The sequence below is a fragment of the Manacus candei genome, unplaced genomic scaffold (genome assembly GCF_025592945.1).
Source record: "Manacus candei isolate 608988 ecotype Guabito, Panama unplaced genomic scaffold, ASM2559294v1 h1tg000042l, whole genome shotgun sequence".
NCBI lineage: Eukaryota > Metazoa > Chordata > Aves > Passeriformes > Pipridae > Manacus > Manacus candei.
In genome coordinates, this window is record NW_026138090.1 from 6,377,886 (window position 1) to 6,399,503 (window position 21,618).

At 34.1% G+C, this 21,618-nt stretch overlaps 1 protein-coding gene across 1 annotated transcript in view; it reads left to right on the forward strand.

Annotated features, from left to right (window-relative positions):
* Nucleotides 1-21,618, forward strand: part of SEMA3E (semaphorin 3E) — a 132,600-nt gene that overhangs the window by 13,791 nt on the left and 97,191 nt on the right. The window lies entirely within an intron of this gene.

Consider the following 21,618-nt stretch of genomic DNA (forward strand, 5'->3'; position numbering starts at 1 on the left):
TTTAATTCAAAAATTTCATGTGAACTATCTTAGCAATGACTGTCATATTAATCGAGATACAGTATTTTTCTTTGAAGTCCTAGTTTTTGAAGTTTAAGAATAAGTATTAGTTTTTAAAGAACTTAAAAATTATAGTCTTCAGCATTGCAAAGAATTCTTAGAAACAATAATGGACAGTAAACTGAAAGAGCTTTGCATCTATTTCTGGAAATGTTACATGCTGTTTTGGAAACTCTGATCCACCATTAGAAGAGTTCCCAAGCTTGGCAAAATTCCATTTTTTGATGAATGTTAATAAGTACTAAAAATATATTATCAATGAGTTTAAGTGATGTTTTTTCTCTAGGACAGAGGCTTATCATTATTTGAAACAGCTATGTCTTGAACAAGTATTTCCTTGAATTATTGTGGTGAAGAACAACTGCAAGCAAATGTTCAGTTGCTCGTTTCCTCCAAGGTAGCGTGGGTGACACACATCCTGCAGACAACTTACCTGGCTTTGAATTTGGCTGCATGTTGTTCAAATTTTACTGTATATTTGCAAATCATAAATGCAGGACTCAGGAACAGAGTTTGCAATGGTTTAACAAGTCACGTGTCATCCGGGTGCACATTTACAGAGTGTTGTGATTATAAATTAAAGAAACTTCACAGGATAATTGTTAATTTGAGGCCAAAATTACTTGATTTGGACGCATCCATTTATCACAAGTCAGCTGATGTATGTTAAATTGTCATCTCATCATAGCTTGGTCATGCATCAAATCCCCATCAGTTCATGTTCATGGTTTGTTCTCTTCTGTTGCCTTCAGTAGGTTGTTTCTTTCTTTTGAAAAAGTTTCTGCTTGATAAAAAAAAAAAAAAAAGAAAAGTTGAAGACTCATTTTTTTGCTAGTGGAGTTTTTAAAATTCATTTTCGTGATTCTTTAAGGTCCAGAAATACGTATGATCGGTATCATGTGTTTAAGTAGCTTCCAGCTAGTAATAGAAGGATTTAAATTAAGTTATGTCAGTCCTTTTATTGTATTTTTTGTAGAAGTTTTGCTTTTGGTTTTGAATGTCTTTTGAAATATCAGATCATAAGGTTAACTTTTTTCTTTTTTTTTACTTTTTAGATATTATTCCTCCTCTAAGAGAACTAAATTAAATTCTGTTGTGGTCACTATTACTTAATGTCTCAAGTATAACTATTTTTTCAGTTTTTGACTAACATTTCCTCAGACATGTTCCAGAACAAGGCATTCCAAGAAGGAATCATTTCACATGCAAAATAGAATTTCTTTAAATGTTTTCTTTATTATGCCAGATAATCAGTTCACAAAAGAGATATTCAATATATATTTTTAATATAATATTATTCTTTTCTGTAGCCTCACTGATGTCAGCCAAGACTGTGTTATTAACATTCTCTCCAGTAGAATTAATACCATGTCCTTATGGTTCTCTCCATGTTCTCTACAGATATCAGTTCAAGAAATAAATACACTTCTTATATTTTAGAATATACACAATATACACACTTTGTTTCAACAGTTGTATTATGTATAACTTCTTGCTTGTATAATATAGAAGTGTTTCTACACATTCTTTTGTGGCATATGCCTCTTCCTCAGTTTTGGAGAGTCTGAATGAAGAAAAGCTTAGAACTTAGAACAGAGGAGTTGCTGTCATGTCTGCTTTTTTTAAAGTTGAATACAAATTTGAAAATACAGAAAGAAGCAGTTAACTTTTCAGCTCAAGGTACAGGATTTACTTTGACTTACCAAACTAATTGAGGGGAATTTAGTTAATTTCAATGAGTTATTACATTTTAGTTGCACATGCTTAAAACTTCAAGAAACTATCAGTTTTTGTTTAGGGTAATTTTTATTTAATATCTGGATGAGGAGCAGGTTTACTTTTGGCTTCCAAAGTGGTCAATTTCTTTCAGAGATGAGCTTTACTTTTTTAATCTGCTCCTTTAAACTTACACTGGAACATGGAAAAAGTCTAAAGAATTCCAGTAGCAGCAAGTTGTGTGTTAACTCTGAGACATGGGCAAACACCAACTGAATTGTAGTTAAAATGATTCAACTTTTGATCTAAGACAAACGTAAACTCTCAATATGCAATAAATTCTTGGGTCAAATTTATTTGGCAAAGTTGATAGACTGTGTTTCTGATGTACTGTTCAAGCTATCCAGAGTTTAATAATAGATAAACTTTTTTTCTTTCCTTGGGTAATCTGGAAAGAGGGTGACACAATTGAACAGCACAATAGATCATTCATGACTACTGAATAAGTGGCGTGTTTTTGTTTTCCCAAGATGAGCATCTCTAAATTGAATACTCTTTTGTGTCTGGTTTCTGTGCTAAAAGCATGATTCCTTTGGATAAGGATTTTATAATGATGACTGATGATATAAGAATATGTGGGATTTTTTCTGAGTTGTAAAAATCAGTGCATAATGAATGCAGAAATATCTGATGAATAATACATTGTATTCTATGTAATTTTAAGATTAACTTGTCTTTCAGATGTTGACCAAATAGTTATAGAAAAGTATTCTACAGGAAAAGGGGAAGAGAAAGGACAGGACCTCCCTACTTAAATATACATCACATTTGTTTTAATTCTTGTGCACATTAAGATCAGTTGGACAAGATTTGAGCTATATATCGCATGAGGAAGCTCAAGTTCAGCATATCCTCTGAGCATGTGTTTGGGACTTCTGTGAACATATCCTCTGATGTTTTAGTGCTTCAGTTGGCTGAGTCTCTTGTGGTCTTTTCAAGATTGTGTTTCAAGATTTCCAAACTTGTGTTTTTGGGAGCTCAAGTAGTTTTGTTTTCACTGCATCCTCACTGCAAAATTAGGACAGAACCAGTTCACATACCACAGCCCAAACTGGGCTTTTCACTTTGTTTGCAGCACTCCTGAACTTAAGCTAAGGTTTCGTTTGTGATGAGAACCTTGTAAAAATCCAGGTTAACAGTGTAGTGAAGAAGAGTGAAGATGAGTGATCTTTTCAAATGTTAGTTCTTTCTTTCTGTTCATAGCTAACTAATTATCCTCAAGGTGTTGGAAGCATGCTCATGTTTTTACTGTCTGGGAAATAAAGCTGAGATAAGGCTCTGATGATTACTAATCATATTCAGGGAGAGTATTTCTCTTTGATTCATAAAATAGCATGATTAAATATTTTTTCTGGATTTTTATGAATCTACACCTTGTTTCTGGTTGTTTATATTTCTACGGTCCTTTTGAGTGATTACTGTGATTATGTGCTCTTAGGACTCTATGGCTGGACCCATAAGAGAAAAGAAATATTCTGTGAACCACCTCTGGAACAATTTCAAGGCCATAGGTAGGAAGGAAAAGGAGAAAGTCATTCCTTGGTGCCTCCTCCCATTTCACCTCCCAAAAATTAGAAAAAAAGCAAACAAAAAACCTCTGAAGCAACACCTCTAAAAAAACACCGGAGTTGGCTTCAGGATGGTACAGATTAGTGTGTTGAAACTAGGTAAGGCTGTGCCACAGTTCCTCTGGTGTGATTTTATAAAATTACCTCACCAGGCTTTGTGCCTATACATACTCTCATCACCCATATGCTTCAATCAGAAATCATGATGTGTATATTATTCACATCTTGTGTGAGAATCCATGGTGAGAATCTGGGTCAACACAGTAGAGTCAGGGAGGAGAAACTAAAAGCATCCTCTAAACCAATATATCAATATCTGTGTAATCTTGACCTGTGTTTACTGTATTTTTAAATGCTGCCCCATGTTGCAGAGTTAGAGACACATATCCACTGAACAAATGGGTGGTCTTCCTACTCTTTCAGATCTGCAATCAGTACAACAGCTGGGTTATCTTCCTCAGTAGGACTCTTTTAATCTAACTAAAATGCTAATTGTCATGCTGTGAGATTACAATACTACATTTGATGTGGAAACATAGCATCTGAGAGAACTGCAGAAAAGATCTTGTGTCTGAAAGCTTGTTGCTTTTTCCAACTCTTTTGTCATTAGAAGTTGTAACCTCTTTGTTTTCCTTACCTACATTCTAGGAAAATCATAAACAGACTCCACAAATAAAACATAGGTAGTGACTGACTTATTTTAAAAGTAGTTGCTAGTAAAAATTCATATAATGACACCCTCCAAAATAATTTGTTGAGATGAAAACCAAAACAAAGAACAACAATATTGTGGGATATTAAATATTTAGATAATTTATCTAAATATCTCTGCTATTTCCCTTGTACCTTGTTTTTACCCTTGTAGTTATAACTAGGATCAGAAATAGAATCAGAAGAATCAGAAAGGGAGATATAGAATTACAGAAAAATCCCTCAGATATTATTTTCTTTCTATATTCATCCCATCTTAAATAAGGCAAATAACTCTGAATTTCTTACATTGTAAGTTCTGCACTTGGGAATATAGTTTGAGGTAAGCAATTTGAGAACAAATTGGTTATTTGGAACTGCTGGAATGGAAACCAATGCTGCCTTTCTACATTTACAGTTGGTCATCTCAAGGTGCCTTGCATAAGCACATTGAAAACAGATTTAAACTGAAGAACTATGTTGCATTATTCTGAAATATGGTTTGATAGAATTTGACACAACCTTAAATGCCAAGTTTTCACTTGACATGATAAGTGTAATTTTTCAAAATGGCCTCTTTTTTCCTTTTTTTTTAATTTTTTTTAAACTGCCTAACATTTGAAAAGGAGATGTGGATTTCTCTTTACTTGAAATATTGTCATATTGTTGCTCAAAGAATATCTTGAGTTGGAAGGCACCAATAAAGATCATTGAGTCCAGCTTCTGGTGGTGCACAGGACAGACCCAAGAATCACAGCATGTGCCTGAGAGTAAATGTGTCCAAACATGTTTTGAACTCTGGCAGTCTTGATGCTGTGACAACTTCCTTGGGAAGCCTATTTCAGTCCAACCACCCTCTGGGTGAAAAACCTTTTCCTAATATCCAACTTAAACCTCCCCTGCCACAGCTTCCTGTTGTTCCCTAGAGTCCTATGACCGGTCACCAGAGAGAAGAGATCGGTACCTACCCCTCCACTGCCCCTTGTGAGGACTCCCCTCAGTCTCCTCTTATCCAGGCTGTAGACCCTTCACCATCTTTGTAGCCCTCCTTTGGACACTCTCTAATAGCTTTATATCCTTGTATTGTGGTGCCAAAAACTGCCCACAGTACTCGAGGTGAGGCCGCCCCAGTGCAGAGCAGAGCAGGGCAATCCCCTGCCTTCACTGGCTGGTGATGCTTCACCTGATGCCCCCAGAACATGGTTGGACCTCCTGGCTGCCAGGGCACTGCTGACTCATATTCAACTTGCTGTGTTCTACTTATTATTATTATTTCAAACAACAGCAATAGCTGCAGAAAATTTTCACTCTGATCCCAGGTAGACGGAACATGGATGAAACAGGTTGTGTGTACGTTTATGTATCTGGCCATTTTTAACTCTTTGTGAATACACAGCTTGGCCTATGGAAAATAACAGTGAAAAACAACAAGGTGGATTGCATAATTTTTTACATACAGTCTTGAAAAAGATATGCCCTTGCTCAAATAAGAATATAAATTTTGTTATAAGTTGATACTGCTTCTTTTTGAAAGAAGTAACAATAATAAATAAAGATATAAAATAATCTTCTCATAGAAACCATTGTCACTTTTCACATTATGTGAATGATCTTTAGAGATAAGTCTATATACTGTACAGGTCCTGACTTGAATACCTTGTTATTTACTATTTGGTTCTTGTAGTGTTCTGGATTTAATAATTAATTAAATATATTTGTTTATGTCTTTAATAAATAGTGTATTTTGAAAATTGTTATTTTGCTATTTATAGACCCCGACAGCTGTTTTCTTCTGGCTCCATAAATTGCTTATTGATTTGGGGAATATATTAAGAGATTTAAGACTCTGCAATATGTAATACTTATACATTTATACACAGTATTTCAATACCATACTTCAGTGTTCAAAAATGGCTTCCTTGTCATTTTAATACCACTTGAAGTTCCAAAGCCAGATTCCCTTATCCTATGGGACTGTGTGGAAAATAGATAGACTGTTACAATTTGAGGGTTAACTTTTCTTAGATGACTAACTTTTGTAGTTCCCCCTGGCAGGAAAAGCCATCAACTATTTTCTCCTTCTCCCATCAGTAAATCCAGACTTTCAAAGGATGCTGCAGAACACTGAGACTTAAGCAACAAATCTCATGTTTTCAATTTTCTCTTCAAGACCTCAGTTTTGAGTAGTCTGTGGGACACTAAAATCTTGCACAGAGCGTAACAACTGCTGTTCACTACCTGTAATTGAGAAGTAGAGATCCCTGGTGTTTCAGCTTGCTAGAGAATAGATACATGGAGTATAACCAGTTTCCAACTGAATCAAGGATAGAGTTTTCTACTTCACTATGGATCAGTTAGACAGTTTATCCTTCTTACAGATCCAAAAACCCACATCTCTTCACATCTTGTGGAGCAATATTTTTAATCCTATATGTTGCAATAACTTATGTCTTTTACCAGCAGGAAGTCCTGTTATTCACCTTCAGTGATAAGTAGCTGAATATATTCAGAGAGAGAACATGATATACACAGTTAAAAACAGCTATTCAGTTTGCTTTTCTCCTACTCAGCCTATTCAGTTAACTAGCTGAATTCCTACAATAGGTATCATGATGACTGCAACCTCCAACACAGCCATCCAAAAGTGGGATCATCAGAGCAGAAAGCATCAATACTGGAGGAGTTTGCTTTGGTGATTGCAAAACTTGGTTTGCAGCAGCAATTGTTTCAATAAGAGTATGTCTTGCCTCAACCTATACACCTTGAAGTGATAGATTACAAAAAGATATTTGGGCAAGTGCACAATAATAACCCCTGAGCAAATTTTGTCCACACCTGGCCATTTCTATAATGTTACTACAGAAGAGAAATCTGAAGATTCTAAGACAAATTGTGTGATCTGATTTAACTATTTAAGTATTTGTACAAACAGTTTCACAACTTCTGTGTGATAAATCAATGTAAAGTTCATAGTAGCAGAGTAGGAGTTAGGGCTGATGATGACAATGATGATCATTTTATTCCTTAATAAATACAATTATGTGAAATGAGTCCAGTCTACACCTGGCATTTCAATCATCATACTTCAAACACCTTTTTTTCCAGAGTGACTACACTCTTATTCATGAAACAAATATTTCAACAGCAACAAAATTTTCCTCTCTCTGAAAGAGTAGTATCATTTTGAGATACTGAATAATCCAGGAGTTAAAATTTTCTTTGCTATACTACTTGTGCATAAGTTTTTACTTACGCTTTCTCTGGTTATGTCAGGTACTTGTGTTTCCCAGTACTCAATTTTAGTATGACTCACTGTCTTTTCCACTCAGTACAAATCAAATTGCATTCAAATTCCAAATTCATTGCAGTTTACATTGCAACTCAGTGTAAACTGGTATATCATCCACAACTTGAGTGGATCTACAAGATTTCACTGCTTTACATCAGTGCAGTTCAGTATATCTTTTGCTTTCTCAAGGCTTGTAGAGATGTGTAGGGTGAGCCCACATGTGTAGTGATGGATGAGAATTAAGTGGAAGTGGTAGACATACAGTACTGCTGCTCTGGATTAGCTAAATAGGCTGAAACAAGGTTTTGTAGGAGCCAGTGAAGGCCTTTACTCTCTCTGGAATGGGGTGTATCACCAGTAACAACCTCTCCTAAAGGCTGGGAGCTGCTTGACATATTCAAACTCTCTTGTACCAAATCAATCAACACACCTGGCTACCTAGTACCGTGTTGTGTTTGTCATTTCCACTCAATCTTTGGCATCTCTCATGAATCCTACAGGGAACAATTCTCATAAATCCAACAGGGTGTGATTAATTCACTAAATTTACTAAAAATCAGTGCTCTACATTGAGCTTCCTGGGCTATGCATGCCTAGGTGTGGTTTTTTTTCAGCAGATATCAAGGTGGTCTGATCAGGTGGCCTTTAGTAAACACCCACAACACTGTCACTCAGCCTGGCCCTTAATTCTTACCTATAAGCTCTCAATATATTCCAGTCATTCTTCACCTAAAGAGCATAAGGAGATGATACTTTCTGTTAGCTGATATGAGGACATCATTCTGTCTGTGGGCTCTCATTTTATATATTGGTTAAATAATATTATATACCTACTACTATATATACGTGTTAAATAAAGGTAAAGTTTTTTCAATAAACATATATGTATAAATACAAATATTCTTCTAACAACACCTATAATATGGCATTTTTTATGATAATATCTCTAGTGCAAGAAAGTCTCTTTTCATATGTCTCACTGTTGACATAGTACAGCCTGTACTGTGCACACAGGGTCAGGATAGAGTGTTATAATGTTATCTTATATCCTTCAAATTTCTGGGATGTTTCTGATTTGGCATAATTCAGTCCAGTTCTCTTGAATGTAAAGGCATGTATAGGCTTAATACAATTTCACTGTCAATAGACTCTTAATTTATAAAGGCAGTTCTGATACTCTTTCATCATTAATATTCAGTTTTCAGCTGGTGCATTTTTTTTTCATTGGATTTTAAGCAAACATATGAAATATATCATTTTAACTGCTACTGCATGCCTGAATTCAAAAAGAAAAAGAAATGGAGGAAGTTTTATCCTGTTTAACCACAGCATATTTTTTCCATCCTCAGGGAAAGAAAAGTAATTCTAGTTGAAAAGGATATTTTGTTATGTATAGCATAATGTTTTCTCTGACTTAACGGATTTCACTGTTTTAGAAAGCATTGGAAATGGAAAAAAGTCCACATTAACAACTAAAATCACATCACGTTGCTTTTATTAAAAGCAAAAAAACCTTTGAAAAAAGAGCAGAGAGAAACATAGATTCAGCAGTATTCCTTTCTCTGAAAGAAAGAGATTTCCAGGATATATTTTTCTTTAGAAGCATATGTAAGTATGCTTAATTAACATACTCAGAGATATTTAATAATGAGCAATTAGTTTTAAACTAAGAGAAGCAGCTGTCACTTCAATAGTTTGGATATATCTTAGGACTCTGCAGGCATTCAATTTTCATAAAGCATCACTATGACTGGATATTTGATATAACTATGGAAGAACTCTGTGGGATCCATCCCACTATACTTTAACATTTTTAGCACCATTCCCAATTATGTTCTGAATTAAAATCTTTCATATACAGTCTCATAATTGCAAATGCCATGCCTAAGATGCCATGTCTGGAATAAAGAATTTCAACTAGTGATTCCACTCAATCCACTTGAATTACTGAAAACTCTCTGTTTACAGGGTCATCCCTACTGAGTTAACGCTTGATAAAAAGTAAATACTAATATGAATTGATTTTGTAAGTATTGGTGGAAAGGATTTTTTGTTGTAAGTACCTAAGAAGTGTAATTCTTCACATAAATTTTTTTAGATCATGAGAAATAATAAATATATTTTTCACAAAGAACTAAAGCAACATGTTTCTTTTCAGGTGAATGCAACCTGAAAACAAAATAAACTTTTCTGTAACTCAGCTATTTTAGTTTGAGTTAAACACTATCTTGCATCTCCTGTTGCTGACTGTTCAAATGCTCTGATTCTTGCTTGGTTCAAGTACATTATAACCAAATACAATTTAACCATAAATCATTGACTGTTCATGTGTGACTTTATTAATGAAATTTCATGTGAACTGACATTTTCAATGAAGAGATTTCAGTGACCAAGTCCTTATCTAATTCACTTAAATCCCTTTGAAAATCCTATTATTAGCTATTGAATTCTTCAAATGAGTTACTTCTGAAACTACTCATCTACCTCTCAAATGATATAATGTAGCCCTTTGAAATACACTTGTCACTGAGGAGGAGAACAGGTGGTTTTTAGGCAACATTTCTTAACTGTTGAAATAAAGTAGGTTTTTTGTTGTTATTATATGTAATTCTATATATAGTTATATAATTCTAATTTTTGGCTAAACATGCAGCAGTTTAACATCATATTTAATTATCTCCTTTTGAGAAAAGTATAAAAATATTCTTATTAGAAAAGTATGAATTTTTTAAAGACATCTATAAAAATGACTGCTCTTATATCTGGCAATATAATCTAGCACAGCTTCTATTTATCATTCTCCCTAAAATGCTTTATATATATTTTAAATTGTATATAAATTTTTAATCAAATATTCATAAACATAACAATTTCAAGAAGAATTCAATGCTTTTCTAATATTAGTTGAATTACAACATTCTGGCATATCTATATGTCTTCAGTTATTAACCTTTTTTTATGTTATAAATGCCTTATCTATTATGGATGTGAGTGAGATTAGGGTGACATTTGCACAATTCTGTAGCAAGATTCTTCTGTTCCCAGGGAGCACAGCTTGGCTTTTGTCTGAAAATATCTGTAGTATTAAACTCAGTTTTTGTTGCATACTGCCTGTTCTTGCTGGGAAAATAAATATTAAAGCAATTAGAGCAATTACTATTATTCTGGCATTATCCATAGGATTTAATGTGACATCTCTCATATTTCTGATCTTGTAATCTAGTGAAACCTAACTTTATAATGTTATTCATTTGAGAAATTAATTCAGTTTTTATATGCAAATGTCAAATTCCTTACTTATATTGGTTAAATAATTCTGAAAAACAATTAAGTTGTCTGCAGCACATAGTACTGCGGAGACATGAGTTATACTGTATGATTTATACAGACAAAACAGGGTTCAAGATCTAGTTTATGAATTTGTAATTACACAGCACAGAAGGCCAAATACAATCACCTGCATGGATGTCTGAAATTTCTTGAAGATAGCCATTTGACATCATCCACGTTAATTTTTGAGTCATTCATTTTTAATAATATCCTCTTCTTCTTTAACCTTCATAATCAGGTCTGTAAAGTTATTTTTAAAGTTATTCTTTCTGTTTGACTGAAATAATGGTTAGGAATATGGAAAACAGAGAAGGGAATAAGTCCTGTCTACTAATTAGAAAATATCTCAAGTTCCACTGCCCACATCTGAAAGAAACACAGCCTAATAAAAAAACAACATGACAGGAAAAGATTTAAAAAAGACTTTATCTGATGTGGTTAAAAGCTAGTTGGAATGGAAATACAGTTGGGATGAAAAGTGTATATATAAAATAAAAGTTTAAAATTTTACATAAGTAGCTTTACTCAAGCAAGAGAAAGATTTGAATATTTGGTTAGCAGAATGACAGAGGTGCTTAATGGTTGGAAGTAAAATCAAACATTTTATAGCACTATACTGTGGCCATTATTTGAGTGACAGTGTAGATTAAATTGATTTAAATTATACTTTGCTATTATAGCTATTAATTTCTGTATCACAACTATTTGTAATTTGACTTTACTTTTCCCTTGGAGATCTCAGAGCACTTTAGAAGATGTACAACGCTCATTAAAGATATGGTTCTCGTTTAATCAGCCATCTGCCTGGTTTACTCATTTGGAAAGCTGACATGTGTCTTCTGCATTTATATAATTTTTAGTGCCCTCTTCAAGACAGAGTTCAAAGCAACAGCATGATTCTTGTGCATGGCAACTGTGAAAAGTCAGTCAGTTTAAGCTCCCCATGCTAGTGCCATGTCTGAAATAATATTATTAACCATTTTCTAATTTATGGAACCGAGGGACAAGAACTTGAGGATCACATATCTCAGTCCCCTTCCCAACCAAACAACTTTAGCAGCCCATGAAATTCTTGCCCCACATTACCTCAACTCCATGGATGACTCCAAGCTCCAGTAACTTTCAAACATAGTAAGTTAAGCTTGGATGTTTCTTATTATAGAATTCTAGAAAAGGATCTACATTTATTGAGACAGAGCCATTTCCAGTTTATGAGGTATACAGGCTTTGCCAATGAAGGCATCTTTAAGAAACGCATTAAAAGTATTGAAGAGAGACATTTCATGACATCTCTGTCTGGTTTCAAGAGCTTTAATTTAAAAACTATTATTCCATTGACAGCCTTTGATTTAATTTCATTTTTAAGTCAAAAAGTGTTGTTAGTGAAAATTCCAAAATGCATAGTATTTTCTTTACAATTTATTTCATCAGGAATTTTAGATTAAAAATGTACATGGAAAACATTTAGTAGGGTTATATTCAATTTGTTGAATTTTTGTGTTTGTTTATTTACCTTACCTCCTCATCAATTTTGCATAATAATCAAGAAGAATTTACAGTTGAGGAGAGATAAACTGTGGAAAATTTTATCATATTCTTGGAAAGCAACTATCTATAAAGTAATAAAGTGCAAATATCATACAGTAAGGAGAACTATCATTAAATAACTGTATGATGATTTTTCTTATGTCCTATCTGTCCTCTCTTTCATGAACAGATGTCTCATTAGAGTCAGCAATGACTAGAAGCTTGATTTTAGAAGCTGTTTAGGCAAATATGATATAATATCAGAAAAAGAAGTCAAATCCTGGCTCTCTGTTATAATCTAAACTGAACAAAACTGGAATAAACTATGTATGCTGGTATCTCCCCAATATGAGACATGAGAGAATGGACTGGAAAATGGAAGAAAGCATCTCAAGATATTGACTGATTCAGTACAAATTCGGTGGCTCTACTACTTAATAGATACTCTTGTCTTCTGTAACGAAGCCTAAGGTCCTATATCAGCTCACAGTCTTCTTTCCATGTCTAAGTTACTTACCTCAGCAGATTGGGAACAGCCAGCACACTGCCAAATACACTATTTAAAGTCTGAAACAAACTTAAAGTCTGACATGTGTTAGTCAAGAGTTGCCAGTCCTCATGTAACTGAGGGTTTCAAATATCTACAAGACAGAACTATAAACCTTTTTATTTTTTAATCATCTACTTTTGAAACAAGAGATGAGATCTCAAGTTTTCTCTCTTGACATAGCTTCATTCACACCTAACTTAATATGCAGAACACGTTTTCTTTGAGATGTAAGAGGTCTGAACTCAACTTCCTTCTTTGGTTGGTGACAATTCAACTTTTTTTCCTTTACCTCCTGTGGAGAATTTTAATATTGTGTGGGGAACCCTTGTCTCTCCTCCCATTGCAGCTATCACTTCCATAAAAATTTTTGGGTCATTAAAGAGAAGATACAGCTGAAAGTAAGGCTAGCATATGGTAACCTGAAAGCTACAGCGGTACCCTGGCTAAGTAAATTCTGTACATGCTGAAGTCCTCCATCCTCCATATATTTAAACAGTTGTCAGCATACTAACTTTGAGTATTTCAAACTAAATTTTTAATTATTGCTTTAAATGTTATCTTCATTGCAGAATTTTATTACACAACTAATAAAAACCACATTTATCATCTGTACTGTAGCACTGAATTTAACTTTCTTTGAGACTGCTGTAACCCTGTTTTGCTTTTCACATCAATTTCTATTTTAAACTCTGAACAGGAGCCAAGCAATTTAAAAGTATGTAAGAAAGTTAATATATTATTAAGTTGTTCTAATAGGTTTTTCTCAGAGTCTTAAAAATCTTTTTACAGTGAAAATGAGTCTGGAAGAGACAGATCTACTTCTCTGTAACTGATTCAGACAGGGATTTGGTGATTCACAAGTTGAATTTTAATTCCTTTGAAGATTTTCAGCTTTCACAGGCTTTTTCTGCAAAAGAAAGTTTACTTTTGCTGACAAATAAGAAAACAAACCAATGGATTTAATCAAACAATGCCTGGACACTACATTTTTCTTCCATCCCGATCCCTATTAGCCAATGTCAGTCCCTGGGAGACTTGCTGCCAGTAGCTAGTTATATTTGTTTATTTATGTATCAGTAATGTTTTTACTTCTTGAATCACTGAAACCCATATGCAGTTTAGAGTTTCTTCTGGACTCTGTATCTCTGGTCTTAATGAGAATGGTTAGGTTAAGAATAAGAGCTAAATGCCCACACAAAAGGGTAAAAACAGAACAACCCACAGCCCCTTTGTATTCCTTCATGAGCCTCTCAGACTGTCAGGGCTATCTGGAACTATGAGCAGGCTCTGCTGCCTGCCCAGCCCAGGGAACGTCCAGATGACAGGCAGGGAATGAACATTGTCTTTGGCTCAGTTCCTCCACTTGCTGGCCAACGTAGCTGAGCTGGCATGGAGGTGGCACAGGAATTTATTTCTGGGAAAGACCATAAGCAAATGGAAAGGCTGAGGGTGACAGGAGGAAGCAAGGGAGGAATTATGACTCAGAGGGATGTCTGTGACTCACAGTGTTTCCCTGGGCTACCCAGGAGTTACATGCAACCTCCTACTTGGAGTGAAAATAAAGGTATAAACTAATTCAACAGCAAAGTGGAGAACAAGAGTTTAGATGTACAGGTTTGCAAAGAGCAACTTAACAGTTTTCATATGTTATTAGCTTGCGTTGAGGGCATGTAAAGTAATTCTGGTGAGGTCATTAGCAAATCTGAGATCACAATTCTGCTTCACTCCTTCCATTATGTCCATTGTGAATCTCACAGCGATAAGTATGACTGCAATTGTTTGCATCACAATAGAAATATTAAGATATGGTTTCTTACTCTAGAAGTCTTACAGCCCCACTGATGGGCACCTGACAGCTGAAACCATTTGAAACACCTATTTAGTGACAGTGCAGCAGCTGGATGTTTCCAGGGGTCAGGAATACTTTTTTTTCTACAGCTTTACTCTGCTCTAGTGAAGAATTTCAGGGTCTGTTGAAATGAGTTCATGTTTGAATGTTTTAATAAAGTGTTAACATTCCTGAGAATATATCTACAGAGGAAATACACTTTGCTCCCAGAGTTATCCATGATAAATCCCTTCAGCTTAATATTAATCCATTCTTCCTTAGAATGGTAATTATGCTTGACTAGTGTTCTGAATAAGAATGTTCATAAGAATCAGAGCATTCACCTACAAGACACCAGTGGCAAGCTTCTTCCTTGCCTTACTAAACAATTGCCTTAGTAAAACAAGCAAAACATGGAAGAGTTTGTGCTTCTTCATTCAAATGCCTTATTCTTATAATCTGAAAAGCAGCTTGTTCTTTTTGTGCACCTGATTTGCTGCTTTTACATAGGGAAAAGGCAGAGTTTCAGGCATTAGAACTTCAGTGATTTAGGGGAAGAAACTCTATAAAAGCCCCTCAAGATTCAGTAGTGAAGTAAAATATAAGGACAGTGTATCCTTGAATTGCTACAATCCAGTGTTGGGTTTCACTCTGATGCTTTGAAATTCAATGAGAATTTTGCCAGCACCAGTGAGGCACTGGGCTCTAGGTGTACATTTTTGAAAACAACAACTTGGCATTAGACAAAGGTGAACTAACTGGCAGCCTCATTTTCCTGTGATCATATGTTCTTTGAAACAGTAAGATGAAAATAAGTGTTCAGATGAAGATAACAGTGTACGAATGTGTTTATATGTATATTGATGTAATGTGTATATATAACACACATTTCTTTAATGTGTGTCTTTATACATATATACATACATATACATGTATATATACACACATATCTCCACACTTTTGGTTTGTAAAGTTTCATTCTTCTTTAAATACACATTCTCATAAAGCCCTTGCAGTAATTGTTCCTGTGCTGCAGGTTAGCACTATACCATTTGCTCAGAGTTCTAATCTTTTACACAAGTTGTACAGTTTTTCATTCATTACTTAGTGTACAACGGGTATTCCATGTTTACTTACCCTTTCTTTCTAGTTTTTTATAAATGTGTATTTTTATCATTTATGTTTGTACTTAGCTAAAAAAAAAAGCAACTAATGTGGCAAAAATATTATTCACACAAAGAACAGAAATTCAACATCAGTTATTTCTTTATGTACATTATTTAAAGTATATACATTTCTCATATATCTAATTTTAAAACTTCATAGCAAGAAATTTACATTTCTATGAGGAAGTTTTCCATTAAAACATGGTTCTGTTCCCCAGCACTGAGGTTTGATTGTCCACACTTCTCCAAGGGAGAAAATTTCTCTTTTGGAGAAACAGGAAAGATAATACATGCATTCATAGGCTAAATTCCATGTAGTATGCTTCAAGTGTAACTTTCAGCTTCCTTAAGAAAGTAGAAAGACACTTCTGTTTGTGGTATTAATACAGATGAAAATGTTTCCAAAAGAGACGGGTTTCCACCCTTCCTGAAATCAGATCAGATGTAGTCCCATTTATTTAGAAACAATTTCTGAAAATCTTGTATATTACGATTTACTAGGACTAAATTACCAAGTTTACATTTTTTCATTTATATTTATGCAAAGATTAATTTTCATTGACCTTCAAGGTGTGAAGGCAAACTCTGATTGCATTTTTTATTTATATATTTTGATGTAAGAAAACAGCTGACTCACACTGACACTAGTGGGTGAAACACATCAGTTATTCCATAGCAAAACTTAGTTTCTCAACCCCAAATTTTGCTGCAGTGAGACATCAGCTGTAGTCAGCTCGTGTAAAGCAGTGTCCCAGTAACATGGGCTACACATGCCAGGGCTGTAAACTATTAGAACTTTTGAAAAACCTTTGTTTCAAGGAATTTTAATTATGGCTCACAAGGTCATTCATGTTGAGACTTTATAACACGGGCCAAACTTCAGATCTCCATGAATAAGGCAAGAGGTTACTATGTGTAACTTTACCCTCACTTTAGAGTTCATATGCTGCTGATTATAAGCTTGTAAACAAATCCTTCACATCTCTCCTGTCCAAAACAGCTTTATAAGGAGTTTATTTTTTAGAAAAATAAGAGCAGGTGACAAGGACAAATTGTCCTGAAGTATATGCAAGGAAGATAAACCCCTAATTTCTGATGAAAAAAAAAATTAGAAATATCAGATCTCTTTAGACTTTGCAGAGCATGCTTAGGTCATGTCAGTTTTGTTCTCAAGGAACACCAGTGCTTGGCTCCAGCACAACACAGGGTGACTTCCCTGCTTATTCTTCTCAGTATCAGTTTTCTACTCTTTTCCCTGTTTCTCCATGCAGATATAGTTTTCATAGACTGGCCTTGAGTTGAAAATACTGAATCAAACACCTTGCTCACCAATTTATAAACACCTTCACATATTTGACAATTTGAATGAGCAAACTGTTTATCAATGTTACCATTTCTTAAGGGACTAAGACAAGGTATATAAAACTTTAATACAGATTCCCCTTTGAATATTGTTAACTTGAATGAATAATAGTGATGATTCTGATGTTTATTCTACCCTTTATATTTTAAGATATACCTGTGTAAAGTCTGTTTGGTCCATGCAGCAATAGTGGATTTATGTTTTATGATACCTTTTTACTTGAAAAGGCATAGTTCTTTTTTTCTTTCTTTTCTTGAAAAGACCCATTCTGGCTCATCTGCCTCTCACTTTATTTGACATACACAACTTGTCTCATGCCTTAAGAATTAATTTGGCTCACTTGTATAATTTGCTCTTTTAGCCTACTTTTATCGTCTTTGCTTCAGAGAACATTTATGTCTTCAACTGAGACTAAATTGTGTTAATTAGGAAAATATCTAATGGCATCTTGCCCATCACAATGCCTGAATGGCCACGTAAAGTTAAAAAAAATAAAAGGCTGCAATGTTTTTTTTGAGTTCATATGAAATGCTTCCAAAAATGCCAGGATGGAGTAATTTATCTTTTTTAAACACAGGTAATGTAGCAGACTAAGGCATAATAGGACAGATTTGGATGGAAAATTATATAAAGACTTTTTTTTTAATAATGAGAATAATTAATTGTTGGGAGAATTTTCTAGCCAAAGTGATGGAGCAGCTAGAGCTGAGTGTTTCTCTAAATCATGTAGTTAAGCTCATCAGGAAGTTATTAGGCTTGATGCAGAAATTACTTCATTAAATTTTACGCCCCATGTAATGAAAGAGGTCAAAATAAATAGCCACAATAAACCTTTTCAGTCCCAATTACAGGTGAAATTGTGGTCAAGTGAATCTTAATAGGACCTAAGTCCTATTGATTTCAACAGGAGAATGTTTTTATCCAATAAACTTTTGAACAGATCTTTCACTTATATTAGGTGAAGACAGAAACAGAAAGTATCTTAGGTAATTTATCTTTATTGTGTTATGTAATCAAGTGTTATGAAGGAGAATGAGGTATGGATACAATGGTACACACCTATTTGTGTTTTTGCTATGGACATTAAAAGTTATATTTTTTGTTTTCATGAGCTTTTACTAAGGGACAGAAAAAATAAAAATACCCCCCCTTATCATGTTGAATACAGCTGAATGACCTAATGGAAATTTAGCATCTGTTCATCTGCCTTTTCTTAGTTCATTATGACTAACACTGCTGCCAATGAACCTGCTAAGATGTTACTTAATACTGGGCTATAACACTTACTATATTGACTATTATGACAGTGTATATATATATATGTATATATATACAAATATGCACACACTGTATATACTGTGTGCTGAGGAGCAGCAGGTCTTCATATTCTTCTAGTCAATCATCAAACTTTTTGACTTCCCTGATCCACAGGTTTAGGTCCCTCTTGTTTTTTCTTTCTTTTGCAAGTTAATGCCTATATTTTTATATCCTTCATATAATGCAGTAGAGAGATCTAGGCAATCTAGAATCTGAGGAGGGGGCAGGCTGCTGTTGTGCCCCCTAATTGCTTCTGTCTTAAAACATTTCAATCTTTCTAAGACATGTAATTTTTTTGCCTTTTCAGTGCACATGAAAAGGGATAATGTTAGCGATTTGCAGTTAATTCAATTACTTTCCACTTGTGAAAATGCTGACAGGATTTCCTACCACTGGAAGAGGTGCCCTGACTGTTAGATGTGATTGGCAGCCCAGACATAACTTTTAAATTGCAGCTGAAATTAAAGCGTTTTATCTTCACTCATATATATCCGTCATGACAAACCGTTCAGCAATACTTTTAAGCCATTATTTCAGTGAATTGATTTTCAACAGCAATTAATGACCAATTTGTGAGATAATGTTCTCAGTCAAATCACAGACAAGTCAGGATCTGTTTCGGTAATAGACAAGACTTTAATACACTTGTGATTGTAAGTCATAGTTGTTATTTTTTAAATACTGTAGATGATTTTTTTCAGATTTACACCATCTGCAGATCAGAAGATCAGAAGACTGTGCCCTGTGCATTTCATACAAACTAGAAAATATGAAAAAGAAAAGCTTATTCAAAAAGAAAAGTAGCATTGTCTGCATTCTGGAGAAAATAACTTCCTATAATGAAACCACATTTTTTTAAAATGTTACTTAAAGATAATAGTAAAAATTTGCCAATAGCATAATAAGAAAGTCATTTAGAAAATAAAGTATGCCAAAAGCAATTATGAAAAACACAGAGGAGAAAAGACTTACTTTAAACTATGTTTGACTAAGGCTCATAGTCATTACACCTAACTTTACTTAAAGAGTCCAGTTAGCTCAGATTTCCCCTATGATCTATGGAAAAAAAGAGATACTGTCAAAGGCAATTCATGTGAGAGGTGGGCTGAATTTCCATCTCCAAATGACTCCCTTTTGTGGTTAAGTATATAGAGATGTAGGATCCCTCTGTACCTATTTAGACTGAACATCTAAATTTTAGACAGCTAACATTAAGGGACATAAATCTCTATCAACTATCTGATAATATTAGTATGCTTTTGTCAGTAAAAAATGTATAAGAACAGAGATGAAAATAGGAAAGCTGATTTATTCCCATTATGACTTTTGCTTGAAACCCATGTAAAAATCTAGTAAGAGAGAAAATATCCATATATTGGAGTAATATTTTAAATTATTAAAAAGACATAAAAAGGAGGAAAATTAAAGGATATGAGAATATTTTGAAAAGTATGAAGACAAGTAATAGCCTAAATTAGCAAATTTGTTATTATGGGCAAGAACATGTATTTCTTCTTTTATTTCAATTTTTAATTTGGTGTATTCATCCTGAGCAGGTAGAATAGTAATATTTAGTTTTCTGTATCTCAACCATTTGGGAAGACTTTCTTAACTGAAGATATATCTGGGCCAGCAGCTGCAGGAGCAGAAGGTCTGACTCCTGAGCAATAGCATTTCATGGTTTTCAGAAGCAGATTTCTCCTTCTGTTCATCCTACAGATCTCTGTGGGGGAGAAAAACCCAGTTCCCTCTTAAGGAATCTGAGGTCTGTGTTGACTTCTTGTCCCCTTGCAAGGAATAATGAGAGGATGATTCATCCCCCAAAATCTGAAAGGCAAGGATGAGTTTGAGTTGCCCTGCCCCTTGCCTTGACATATGGAATATTGATTGAATTACCTTAGATATGTAGAAGATGGAGGTGTTCAGCAGTGAATATCATCATTATAGATGATTTTGAACTGAAAAATGGTGACCTATAGATTTGAAAAGGATTAAATCACATTAAATCTATATATAGTTAAACGTGGTCAATGCATATGCTATTGATTTTTTTTATAATAGAACTTCACTTATCTCCAAATTAAAGCTAATAAGAGATATAAAGATTAAAAGTTATTAAGGAAAATTAAGGGAAAGAAGTATGCCTGTATGTAATTTAAGCCTCCCTTGGTATCATGAAAACTGAAAAGACATTTTTGTACAGTTTTAATCACATTTGCTTTTACACTCTGCTTCATTTTAATTAATTTTTTTTCAGTTTCTCAGCATCTAGCATGATAATTAAACATAAACAGTGGTTCAATGCTTTAGAAAGGAGTCAAAACATTTTATTCCTTTGAGGAAAATCTCACTTATTAAAGACCCATTTGCAGTCCAATAGGCAAAAAGTCAAGCATTTGGTACAGATATGCTTCAGCTAGCAAACAGTTGCCAGGTATATATTGCAATTGCTTTTGTAATTTTAGTGCCTACAAGCCAAAAAAAAGTATTTTTATAAATGTTTCTTTGTTATGGCTTTACTTAATTAAGTTTAGAGATATGATTTTCCTATCATCAGGTGCTTCTGATTACAGTGATACCTACATTAGCCTATATTTTGAAGGATTTAAGTCTTAAATATTCACCATCAGTTGATGAAAGAGATTATCTCACTGCATTTTGGAACAGGTATAGACTAATTAGAACCAATTGGTATTTTTTGCATTCCTTTTTCTCATAAAGGAACTCTTCAAAACAGAAGTTACATGGTGAAAAAAATCTATTTTCTGGCTGAGTGCAGTTTTATTGGATCATTACTTAATCCATCAAAGATGTTGATTATGTCTTTTAATAACTGGAATAGCTGAGACCAGAAAAGAGATTGATTCAATGATATGGCAGTTTTAGCACAAAGCAGGCATTTCAAAACTAAGATGTTGGCTGAAAGGGGAGAAATTGCCTGAAGGCTTTGGAGAAAGCATTATGGTATTTGGGTGACATGTTTCCTCACTGCTCCTTCAGCCTGCTTTACAGCTGGTTGCTTCTGTTTGTGCTTGCAGAGTCCTTTAAGGATTATGAGATTATTGCTCTTGACTAAATAAAATAAAGTGAAACTTGAGATTTCCATACAAGCTTTGTATTATTTAAATTATATAAATTTATTTCTATAAGGATC